General features: G+C 41.6%; 1 protein-coding gene across 4 annotated transcripts in view; it reads left to right on the top strand.

Annotated features, from left to right (window-relative positions):
* The first annotated feature begins 2,585 nt into the window (after positions 1-2,585).
* The window catches only part of LOC112655042 (speckle type BTB/POZ protein), a 67,295-nt gene continuing 57,240 nt past the window's right edge, over positions 2,586-12,640 (top strand). For 3 of the 4 annotated variants that reach the window (XM_025439783.3, XM_035720847.2, XM_035720845.2), the window contains exon 1: positions 2,634-2,820. The gene's annotated coding sequence lies outside the window, so the exon portion shown is untranslated. Of the gene's footprint in view, positions 2,821-12,640 lie in introns of all 4 variants that reach the window. The other variant, XM_025439785.3, reaches the window with a different exon arrangement.

The raw sequence follows: 12,640 nt of genomic DNA, 5'->3' as shown, positions 1-12,640 counted from the left end.
AACTGGATGGGAGTCTGTACTCATCTGTTCAGTCCTGCCTGCCTCCACCTCCTCTATAGCTTCAAGGGAAATCATGCCTTTGCTTACTGGACTGTAAAATGGAGCTGAAGATCCTTGTTGGCAGGATAAAGACCAGATGTCTTATGGTCTTTTGAGACAGAGCCCTTGCCGAGACCTGGCTCATGACAGCCAAGGAATACTTTGTCATCTGTGTTTTGGAATTAAGAAAACTGAGTTCAGCACGTTTCCGACCACCACAAGGAGCAGTGAATTGAATTGGTGCCATTGTAAGCTTGATTGTTGTTGCATAGATAAAACCCTCATTAAGTCCCACAAGAGGAGAAAAGAATTTTCTTTTGAAGAGAGAGGAGTGGGGGGGGGCTTCTTGCTTGTCTGCGGTTACAACAACAAAACAGTAAATGGAGGAAATAATGAAATAACCGCACTTTCCCTCCCCAAACCTCGTCAAGAGGCTGGGTGAGTTTTTAATTAGTGCTTCGTTTTCAATAAATCCGTATCTGTACGTGGCGCTGATTCTTTCCTGGATAAGGGAAAGATAATAATGAGAATCCTATTTTTCAGTCCCACACTAAAGGGATGCCTCGTATATTTAATCATGCTGTAGAAATCCTGGCAGCTTTCTCTGAGCCCAGCCTCTGCTCTAATTACATTTCTAGATTTTAGTAAATTGAAAGGGAAAATGTAGGAACAAAATAATTAAAACCGAAGAGGAAGTGCATATTAAAAAGGAGAAGCTGTTTAAAATTCTTCCACACAGTGTTTCCAAGGACATCTACAGTCGTTTAATCAGATCTACACCAAATCAAAGCCCTTTGTACAGAGGCTGGTGGATCACATCTCAGGTGGGCGGGATGGTCCCCACAGCAGAACGGGAGCCTCATTGCACCAGGCTACAGATGGGACTCATGTCCTTCTAGATCTCTGGAGATTCAGGGCCAGCCTGGACACGCTGCTAGCACGGAATCACTAGCCCTGAGGAGCTTCCTCCCAGTTTCCAGGCAGAAGCTGACTATACCAATTGATTAGCCCCAAGTGTGAGGTAGCTAAAGTATGTTGTCCATGCCTCGTTTCCTTTTCCTGAACCCCTTCCCCACTCTGTGCTCCTCCCTCCAAGGAGTACACTTTTTCTTTCTTTCCTTGCCGATCTGTGAACTCTCAAGTAAAGAGTACAGGAACTGAACATGCTCAGTGCCACCAGGAGTCAGCTACTTGAACCGGGTTACCGGGTTATCTGTGGGGGGCTCCGAGTTTTCACAAGGACCAAAAACCTTGCTGGCTTCCGCTAAAGGAATGACTGTTGAGGATGATGATGATGAGTGGAACCTAATTGGAAAGTTGCAAGCATCAGCCTACCAGGTGACGAAAGCTCTTTTTGTTTAAAGCAAGGTAGGCCCAGGATTTACATCACTGTGAAAGTCAGGACCTCCATTTCTCCATCACGCTCTCTGAAATACAGTTGGAGCAACTCTAGGAGCTTGGAATGCTTTGTCTATGACTCCTAGGACATTTTCAGCTGTGTGATTGTAGGGCGCGCTCCTGTCCTTGAAAGCAGAGGGCAGCCTGGCACCATCAGGGGTTTCTTTCCAAAACCCTGTGGCTTTGCTCACGAGCTCCTGGCCTTCCCTAATGAACACACTCACCCGCCACCTGGCGCCAGGATGCGTGTGGCAGGAGACAAGTGAGCACAGTCTCCTGGAGACAGTCCCATGGCAGCAAAGCTTCCGGAAGCTGTTCCCAAGGGAGGGCCCACACTTTATCACCTCATGACCTGCAGGTACTTCTGGTTGCTCTTTTGGGTCTAATGCCTCTGGCACTTGAGTGCATGTGTCTGTGTGATGACACTACCTCAGTGTGGAGAAGACACACTATCTGCTCCCAGTGATTTGGCTTGATTCAGTCGGAGCAACGTTTAAAAGTTTAAACTAAAGGAAAAGATGGTAGCAATCATGAATCACTGACATCACTCTAACATGGGGGTGACTTTTTTTCCCTTTTACTCCACTGAGGAGTCCCTGATGGCCCTTGGGAGCCAGGATGCGAGGCCCACTGGAGACCCAGGTGTCCAAGACAACAAACTGTCATTGAATCAGCTCCCTTTCAGTTAAGCCACCCACATGCCCGTCCTCCCCCCCACAAGAAAACCGAGAGGTTTTGTTTCCAAATGCCAACATTCAGTTACTCTCAAGTCTTTAGCATTATTGTAAAGTCCAAAAAATATTTTACTGACACAGAGCTGTTTAGAAAAAGCGAGGGAATGCAAGTTAAAGTTGTTGGTAATCCACGAATTTCTGGCAAATATAGGTTGCTATTGTTCAATGCCTTTACTGCTACGCCGCCCCCCCTCCCGCCTGCCAGGCCTCTACTCGGGCCTCGCACCTCCGTGGAGTCCGCCGCGCCCCGCGTGCAACCCCCTCCGCGTTCCCGCCTCTTTCTAGTCAGGCCCCTCCTCCGCCTCAAATCCCTCCGGCCCCGGGAAGCCGCCCGGACGCACGCGCACTAAGGGAGGTAGGCGGAGTCTTGAGGAAGTGGGAGGAGGGGAGGGGCAGGAGAACCCAGGGAGGGGAGAAGAGGGGCGGAGGCCGCGCGGGGTGGGGCCCGGCGGGTACGCGCTCGCTGCGTCGACGTGCTGACGCCATGACGCCCCGGCCGGTGTGTGTCGGTGTGTGTGTGTGTGTGAGTGTGCGCGCTCCGAGTGTGTGTGTATTTGTGTATCGGCGGTCCCGCAGGTCCCGGATGTTGCGGACAGTATGAAGCGAGCGCAGGGGGACGGGGACCAGCAGCTGTCGCCGCCGTTCTCAGGTGAGTGGGGGGAGGAGAGTCAAGGGAGAGGGCTGTCCTGTCGGAGTGGGGGGGCGCCTCCCTTAAGAGGTGACTGACCCCAACTCCCCCCCCCGGAACCCCCCCCCCCGCCACACACATACTCTTCCCTGTCCCATATCCCACACCCTGGGTTACGTGGCCTGGGAATGCCAGAGCCTAATCAACCGTTCCTTCTCCCAATCATTCAGGAGACACAAATGCGCCCCCTGCCTTCAGCCCCCCCATCGTTTTCCCAGCCCCATCCCCCTTGCCAAATAGTGAGCTGTCGCCTGCGGCGAGATGGGTGACTGCGCATGCGCGAGTGTGAACGAGCTAGGGGTGCTTGTTCGCTGCCCCCGGGGCGCATGCGCATCGCTGTGTTGCAGGGACCTGCGGGATAAAGAGCCCCTTGACCACGCGCCCGCCTTCTTCCCAGACAGTGGGCTGCCAGATAGTGCGCCTGTTGCTCGTATCCAAAACGGAGAGTTTAAATTATTTGACAGACTTACCGACAAAGCACTGTTTGCATCTGGTGTTGCCCTAGAGACTCCCAGGCTACTAACGCCTTCCAGAGCCAACGTGCCCCACGCTGACCCTTCTTTTGAAACTGTCACTGCAACTTCTAGTTCCAGCATTACTTTTCTTTCCTCTCTTAGTCATGCTGTACTTTTAATATAAACATCTCCTAAACTTAGTAGTAGGTGCCCCAACCCATTCAGTAATTCTGGCAGGGGATTTTGGTGGCCTTTCTAAGGAGTTACTGAGGGTCACAAAAATAAGGGGGACTACCTTTTAGTAAAATTCTTAATTGTCTTAGAAGTACATAAGGTAGCGATAAAGAACACAGTGTAAGGCTTTGAGCAGTAACTGTAAATCAAGACATCAGGGTTCTCTCCAGACCTCGTGTGACCTATTTGCCTCTTTTTTTTTCTTTTGTAAAAGATCTTCCTTTAAAAAAAAAAAAAAAGGATCTTCCTTAGCACTTTCAGTTTTAGCTGTACATTATTGATGTTCTGTGAACATCACATGAAAACAAAAGCAATCTGAAACTACTAGTGGAAAATAACTTACCCTGTGGAGGTTTTAACTTGAAGCAGTGGGAGTGATGTTTCTTGCACATTTGCAGATAACGAAGAGCAATATAAAATAAGGAATTCTAAAGTACAGTGATATTTCAGTGATCTAGGACCTAGGTTTTCAGTTGGCAGATTATTCATAGTCCTTAATTTGCTGCTTTATTGCCGCTCTCAGATACTTCAATGCTTCTTCCCTCTGCCATCAGAACAGGGTGAGGAAATGATAAACTCTTACAAGCAGAAGATTTGCTGAATAGCATTGAAATGAATATAGTTGAATTGTTGGGGTGGGGAGCAGCCTTTTGTGCGTTTTTCAATTATCTTTGCCAAACCTGTTTCCTATCTGGATAACTGGGAATGGACAGTATTAGTAAGCCTTATTTTCTATTTTCTTCCTTTGTGTCCTTTCTTTGGTATTCTAGCAAAGGTTTCTTGGCTGCCATTCTTTTTTTTTTTTTTTTAATTTATTTATGATAGTCACAGAGAGAGAGAGACAGAGAGAGAGAGAGAGAGAGGCAGAGACACAGGCAGAGGGAGAGGCAGGCTCCATGCACCGGGAGCCCGACGTGGGATTTGATCCCGGGTCTCCAGGATCGCGCCCTGGGCCAAAGGCAGGCAGGCACCAAACTGCTGCGCCACCCAGGGATCCCTGCCATTCTTAACTGTAGAACCTTACGTTTTGGAGCCTTAATGTATGTGTGTGTGTGTGTGTGTGTATTAAAACACATATATATATACACACACACACACATACATATTTTCACTTCCCTTTTTAACCCTGGCCTTTGCATGGTTCAGCTGTCTTTTGTGCTGTTTCCTGTTGCCATGGTTTCAGTGGGAACCAAGAGATGACATGGAAGCAGGACAGGAATTTAGGGGGCATATATCATCTTGTTTCCTGGAAAGAGCTGGAGACTCATCTTGTTTTCCTTGTGTGAAGAGTGAGAAGTATAAGTTACTGTGATAGCTCCACACTTAGGGTGGGAATGGTTGGTGTACAATGGCACTTTGGTGACTTCTGTTTGAGCCCTTCATAGTGGTTAGTGAACTGAAAGATGTTCACTGATGCCTGTGTCCAGACTTGCATCCGGTTCTGGTAAAAATCTTGAAATAAAACTATCGAGGTAATAAATATCCATTTCTCAGAAGGTTTCTGTCATCTCTGATGCTTTGGGTTTTTTTTTTTGTGTGTGTGTGATGCTTTGTTTTTATCTGGAAACATTTCACCTGGTCTAATGGCATATTAAAAAAATTTTATGCTGTGAAGGCATGATTGCTTTTAGGATTGAGATGAGTATCATTGATTTGTATTGGTGTAGAGCCATGTTTTCAGAGGCTCTTTAAAATCAGTAACTCATGGGGCGCCTGGGTGGCGTACGCAGTTAAGCATCCCATTTTGGTTTTGGCTCAGATGGTGGTCTCAGGACCCTGAGATCGAGCCCCGAGTAGGGCCCCACACTTAACTCACAGTCTGCTTAAGACTCTCTCCCTCTCCCTCCCTCCCCCACCATGCACTCGCTCACTCTTTCTCTAAAATAAATCTTTAAAAAAACAAGATGGGTAACACATACACATAAAACAAAATTCAGAAGGTACACAGAGATAAAAATTTTCCTTCTTTGTCCTCTTTTCATCCCTCTAGTTAAAACCTCTGCAAAGGAAACTGTTGTTACTCGTATCTTGTTTACCCTTCCAGAGATAGCGCTTCTACAAGTATATACTACTTATATACCCTTTTAAGTTTTTGTCTTTGTTTATTGTTTTACACAAATGGGAAGATACTATAGCCATTATTCTGCACTTTGCTTTTTTCACTTAGTATATCTTGGCCATCATTCCATACAGTAATAGAATACCTTTTGCTTTTTGAAAGATGACAGATACTCCCTTGTACAGATCTACCATCATTCAGCCAGCTCTGATTATTGGGGACTTAGGTTGTTTCCAGTGCTACAGTTAATTCCTTGTATGTGTTTTTTAGGTACATGGGTATCTTTTGGGTAAATTCCTAGCAGAAGTGGTGGACCAGAGGATATATGCATTTTTAATCTTGTTAGATATTGCCGAACTGCTTGCTGTAGAAGTTGTACGAATTTATATTCCTGCCAGCAGTGTAGGACGCTGCCTCCTTCCTCACCAACACTGTATTATCAACATGTTTTTTATCTTTATGCAGCCTTTCATCTAAGATTTTAAGTTCTTTATGTGGCTTGTTAAGTTTCATTACCCCCAGGAGTTGTGGATAAATGCCGTCACAGTTTTGCAGATGGGAGTGGTGATGGAAGATACTGTTTGACTGAAGAGTAATGTCATGAGAATAAAGTCATATGCCTGGATAACAGCAAATTCATGACACTGCTCAGAAGACATGTAAAACTCATGCTTCCTTTAACTCTTAGATGCTAGTTTCTCTAAGCCCATAAGTGATGTTTTATGATCTCCTTTTGATAGCTTTGACTCAAAATTGTTTGTACAAGCGAACTGCCATTCTGTTGAGGAATTGAAAAGCTAACCTAGTTAAAGGTGCTTTAATGAGTACTTTCACAAAATCTTGGTACTAGTACTTTTTAAAAATCTTCTGATTGTAAAGCTGTGAGGAATTTGAAAATAATTTTAAAATGCCTGTGCCTGAAGGAGCTCACAGTCTTGTTAGAAAACCAAATCTCCTGAATATGTGAAATAGTAAGAGAGCGGTTCAAATGGGAACCATAATACACTGTGTTCCATGTTGAGAGGACTTTGTAAGAGAGTGATAAGGTTTAGAGGAGAGTTCCTTTGGGAGGCCTTCCTGGAGGAAGTGCATTTTGAGCCCATCCTCACCCTCCCTTTTACAACTGTTTGTAATTTTAACCATACAGAAAAATTCAAAGAATAGTACAATAATCACCTTTATACAAATTATCCCCTAGATTTCATAATTCACATTTTGTTATATTTGCCTTATGTACATATGTGAATATGTTTATATGTATAATATGTAAATTTTTATGTTGCAGACATCATGACATCTTAACACTTTCATACTTTAAAAACCTCAGATGTACCTTCTTAAAGAGATTGTTTTGCTTCATTGTTCTTATGGTATATTGTCACAGTTAAGGCAATTAACAGTAATTTCCTAAAACCATCTAATATCCAGTTAATGTTCAGATTTTTCTCCAAACATATATCTTTAGTCTTTTTAAATATTTTATTTAGAAGCCACAAGAAATTGCCTTTATTTATTTTAAAGATTTTATTTATTCATGAGAGACACAGAGAGGCAGAGGAAGATGCAGGCTCCCTGAGGGAGTTCTGCCTGATGCAGAACTGGATCCCAGGACCCCGGCCGGGATCATGACCTGAGCCAAAGGCAGACACTCAAACACTGAGCCACCCAGGCACCCCAAGAAATTGCCTTTATGAAGAGATTAGGCCATTTTCTTATAGAATATATTGCTTCTGGAATTTTCTGATTGTTTCCTCACAGTTTCATTTAATTTGTTCCTTTATCTCTGTATTTCCCACAAATTAGCATTTAAGTCTAAGGCCTGATTAGATTCAGATTAAATACTTTTGGTAAGAATTCTTCATAGGTGTTGCTCTGTACTTCATATTGGGTCACAATAAGAGAAATATAATCTCATATTATGCCATTATTAATGATGTTGAATTTGATTGATCATTTGTTCAAAATGATAAATACCAGATTTCCAGTGGAGACATTTTTTTCCTTCTGTAGTTAGTAAGTAATCTGTAGAATGGTAACACTTTGGAACTATACTGTTGCACTTCTCTAGCAGTCTTTCTTTTTTTTTTTTTTTTCTAGCAGTCTTTCACCTAATGATAGTGATCCTTGTCTGAACCAGTTATTTCTTTGGTTGTTGCCAAATGCTAATTTTCTAATTCTATTCCTTTTACATTGATTAGCCTTCAGTCTTCTATGAAGATTTCCCTCATCAGTTCAGAATAATAATTTCTATCAAAAAGTTAGGAAAATTCTTAATTTTCCTTTCAACAATTTCCTGAGTAAGGAGATGATATAATAATCACCTCACTAATGGTGGTAAATTAATTGTTTCTTTTTCTCACTTTTTTTGCTTTAGTACCATTGTAAATGCATGGACTTTAATTTTTTCTACATGTTACCAACAATTGTAGACATTTTTTTGAAGCTCAAAATGTTTCATATTTGGCTTGTGGAAGCCTTTAAGCTTGGTGTAATGAGTGCTTCCTTGCCCTCTGGTACAAGAAGTTCCTGCCTCACTTTTGTGTCTTTCCTGTCCTAGGTGTGGAACCCTCATCTCTGTGTGTGTGTCTGTGTGTGTGTGAGAGATATATGCATATACATGTGTGTATACACACCCATATGTGGGATATGTACGTATACCACATCTTCCCTTTTATTAAGTTGTTCATCATGGAGCTTATGGAGCCAACATCTCAAACCTGAAGGTGCCTTTATTCTACCATAATGCACCTAGTGTTGGACTCATTTCTTCTGTGCCACTGGCATTGCTGGATTCTGCACCTCACAGATTCCTTTTTTTTTTTTTAATTTTATAATTTATTTATGATAGTCACAGAGAGAGAGAGAGAGAGAGAGAGGCAGAGACACAGGCAGAGGGAGAAGCAGGCTCCATGCACCAGGAGCCCGACGTGGGATTCAATCCCGGGTCTCCAGGATCGCGCCCTGGGCCAAAGGCAGGCGCTAAACCGCTGCGCCACCCAGGGATCCCCAGATTCCTTGTCTTGAGTACTCTTTGTGAAAGATGGGTAGTACTAGTACCTTTGAAGACAGCACTGCCTCCCTCCACCTCCCTAGAATAAAGTTAGCTGTAGAAGAGTCTGGGAATTTCTTCTCTCTTGAGTAACCTTGCTTGCTTTCTGAGATGAAAGGTACACAAAATGGAATTTAGAGACAGAAATTGTGTTTATGAGCTTTCTTGGAGATGTGGGGTTTGAGTGTTCTGAAAAAGCATCTTAGCATGTACGTGCACAAGTATATGTTTGTTTTTCCTCCCTTTTCCTCATTTCTCCACACGGTTGGAATGTTACGTAATATTACGCTGTGATAGCATAATTTTTTAATTATCACTAGATTTTCATCGTAAAAAAAAGGAATGAGACAAATTGTTCTTAATTAGGGAAAATTTTCAGATAGGCCATGAACTCTGTATCTAGCTGTCTTAACTCAGGATCTGGAACAGTGCTGAATCCTGTGGATTTTTGTCATGACCTGAGACTCAGGAGAAATGTTGTCACATCCAAAGTGTTTTCTTAAAATCCATCACATTAATGAAGGTTAATACAAACAAAAGAAATAGTGGAACTGCATTCTAAAGGGGGTTTTAGGGGCTAGACTAATTCCTGTCTTAGCAGAAAATGTTTTATTAGACTCTTACCATGTAGTGGTATTTTGAGTAATCTTACTGATTTCGAGCTACTCAAGGCCTGCTAATAACAGTATCGTAATATTTATCTGAAATTCTTTTTTTTAAAACTCTCTTGTCGTATTTACTTCCAGACTTAGTAAAGTAATTCTTAACCTGGTTTCATAACAATACTGGCCCCATACTAAATTCTGGTTGTGTATTCAGGAAAGTGCACCTGTTTCTTGTGTTTGTTTTTAGGCGTGGTGAATCACTATGAAAAGCAAGGCTAACACATTTGCCGCTAAGTTCCAATAGCTTCTTTTACTTTTGTTTTTGACAAACTCATTATAGGAAAAAGATTCTGAACTATAATTTCTTTGAGAAATGACTTGGGCCTTCATTCTTACAACTACAGTCACGTTTTAATAGAATTGGCAGGAGTTGCCTGGCCACTCTGTGTGGCAAAGCTGGTCATGCTGCTTGGGGAGAGCTGGATGCAGGCCTCAGAATGGAAATTAAACATTCAGACACTAACCCTTACTTGACTGTGAAGACCTTTATTCTTGACTGTGTCTTTCTAAGAAGCTCTTGGCACAAATCTTCCTCCTGTGGCACTAGCTACATTACAAAGGGCTTACAGTAGTTCTCTTAAAGCCTCTAATTCCTCCTCTCTAGCATACCTATTTGTAAGAAAAAAATGTGTATGTCATCATTCATCTCCTTAATTTGAGATTTAGGTATTTAGAAATAGGTGCTTCTTTCTGTTTCTGTCATTTTGACTACTTTAGATACTTCATATGAGTGGAGTCATATATGGTATTCGTCCTTTTGTATCTGGCTTATTTCCTTAGCATAATGTGCTTGAGGTTCATCTCTGTTGTACCACATGTTAGAATTTCCTTCCTTTTTAAGGTTGAATAATATTCCATGGTGTGCATATACCACATTTTGTTTATTCATTTATCCATCGGTGTTCACTTGTGTTGTTACTTACACCTTTTGACTTCTGTGTGTCATGCTGCAAACATGGGTGTTCAGCTCTCTCTTTGAGATCCTGTTTTCAGTTCTTCTGGGTATATACCCAGAAGTGGAATTGCTGAATCGTATGGTATTTCTATTTTTAATTTCTTTAAGGAACTGCCATACTGTTTAATATAGAGGCTACACCATTTTACATTTCTACCAACAGTATGCAAGGGTTCCAGTTGCTCTGCATGCTCCCAACTCTTATTATTTTCTGAGGGTTTTTTGATAGTAGCCATCCTAAGGGTGTGTTTAAATATTTTTAACTTTATTTTATCTTTTATTGAAATTAAGTTTTAAATTTTAATAGAGTGAGATTTATTATGTTTTTCCATTTTCATTTGTGGTTTTTGTGTCTTAATGAAGGAATCCTCCCCTATACTGACAATTATAGCCTGTAACTGTTTTTTTGTTTTGTTTTGTTTTTAAGATTGTATTTATTCATGAGAGACACAGAAGCAGAGACATAGGCAAAGGGAGAAACAGTTTACCTGCAGGGAGCCCAATACGGGATTTGATCTTTGCACCCAGTATTACACCCTGAGCCGAATGCAGACACCCAACCACTGAGCCACCCAGGCATCCCTCTTCTAAAGGTTTTAAAGTTTTGCTTTTCACATTTAGGTCTCTAATCCACATAGAATTTATTTTGATGTTTGGTGTGAAGTAGGAATCTAACGTTTTTCCATAAGGATAACCCTGAAGTAGGAATTTAATTTTTTTTTCTGTAAAGATAACCCAGTACCCCACGATTATGTACTGAATAGTCATGTCTGCCTCTTACTACTTTATAATGCCACTTAAATGTTTCTGCATTGCCTCTTCTGTAATGTTGGTCTGTTTGCCTGTCTCATACTGGTACTACACTGCCTTAATTAGCTTTATAATTGTTCATATCTAGTATGACAGGTCTCCCTATCTTATTCTTTTTCTGTTCATCAGCATCCCTGAAAAACCCTGTCAGGTTGGTATATTTTAATTAAGCCATTTGCTGTCTAAAATATATTGACATAATATATAATGGCCTTCTCAAAAAGAAAAACAAACAAACCAAGCTTACTTAACCTAGCAGCTGACCATTAAGTTTGTCTCTTGTTCTGAATAAGCCTGTAATTTCCATTCAAATTTTAGTTTTGTTGGAGTGATTTTCATTTTTATATGGGGATATGATCTTCAAATGGAGGAGAACCTTGATAAGGATACCAGTAAAGCACTCTTGTTAACAGTATTGAAGTTCTGTGGCATCAAGGCTTTCTTGATTGTAAGGAAAAGAAACGTATTTAATATAACATATAAAAGATTTATCAAAAGGAAACAGTTGTAGTAGAATCCAAGGAAAAGCTGAACAAGACCTTAGAAATTCCTGGAACCAAAACAGTTCCAAGGACTTCAGCCATAAGACTTAATGGGCTCTGGTGTTCTGCTGTAAATAAACTTTCAGTATGCACGAGGCTTAATTCAGATTCCTTTTTTTTTTTCTTCTTCTAAGATTTTATTTGTTTATTTATTCATGATAGACATAGAGAAAGAGAGGCAGAGACACAGGCAGAGGGAGAAGCAGGCTCCATGCAGGGAGCCCGATGCGGGACTCGATCCCGGGACTCCAGGATCGTGCCCTGGGCCAAAGGCAGGCACTAAACCGCTGAGCCACCCAGGGAACCCCTTTCTCAAAGAATTAATGACCTTGTAAAGACCTATCTCATGTTAACATAAATATCTTCATGAAAAATAACTTTTCAAAAAATTAGAAGAATGTGGCTTTTTTTTTTACACTTTTGCAAATCTCTTAAATATCTTACTTATAGAAGATAGATTTTCATATCTATTTGTGGATTCAATCTGATATGACTGATGGTTTTGATTGAAGTATTTGAGGAAAATACAACCACAAGGGATATGTAGTTGGAAAAGGAAGAAGTATTTGCAAACAGTTGTGCATATTCTTCTCTGATACTACACCAAAACTTGACAGTTGTAGTTTCTTAAAAGTTAAGTTTCAGTATGGAATCTAAAATCTTTGATGTTAGGCAGCCCCGATGGCACAGCGGTTTAGTGCCGCCTGCAGCCCGGGGTGTGATCCTGGAGACCCAGGATCGAGTCCCATGTCGGGCTTCCTGCAAGGGAGCCTGCTTCTCTCTCTGCCTGTGTCTCTGCCTCTCTCTCTCTCTCTCTCTCTCTCTCTCTCTCTCTGAATAAATAAATTAAATAAATAAATAAATAAATCTTTTAAAAAATAAAAAATAAAAAAAATAAAATCATTGATGTTACTGTTAAGTTAAAATCCATTGGTCTGTCTTGCAGTTTGAATGGGTTTTTCACCTGTTCATGATTTGATAACACGCATTGGTTGTCTGGGAAACATTGGTT

Source organism: Canis lupus, chromosome 9 (assembly GCF_003254725.2).
Source record: "Canis lupus dingo isolate Sandy chromosome 9, ASM325472v2, whole genome shotgun sequence".
Taxonomy (NCBI): Eukaryota; Metazoa; Chordata; class Mammalia; order Carnivora; family Canidae; genus Canis; species Canis lupus.
This window is presented reverse-complemented; position numbering and strand designations above follow the sequence as displayed.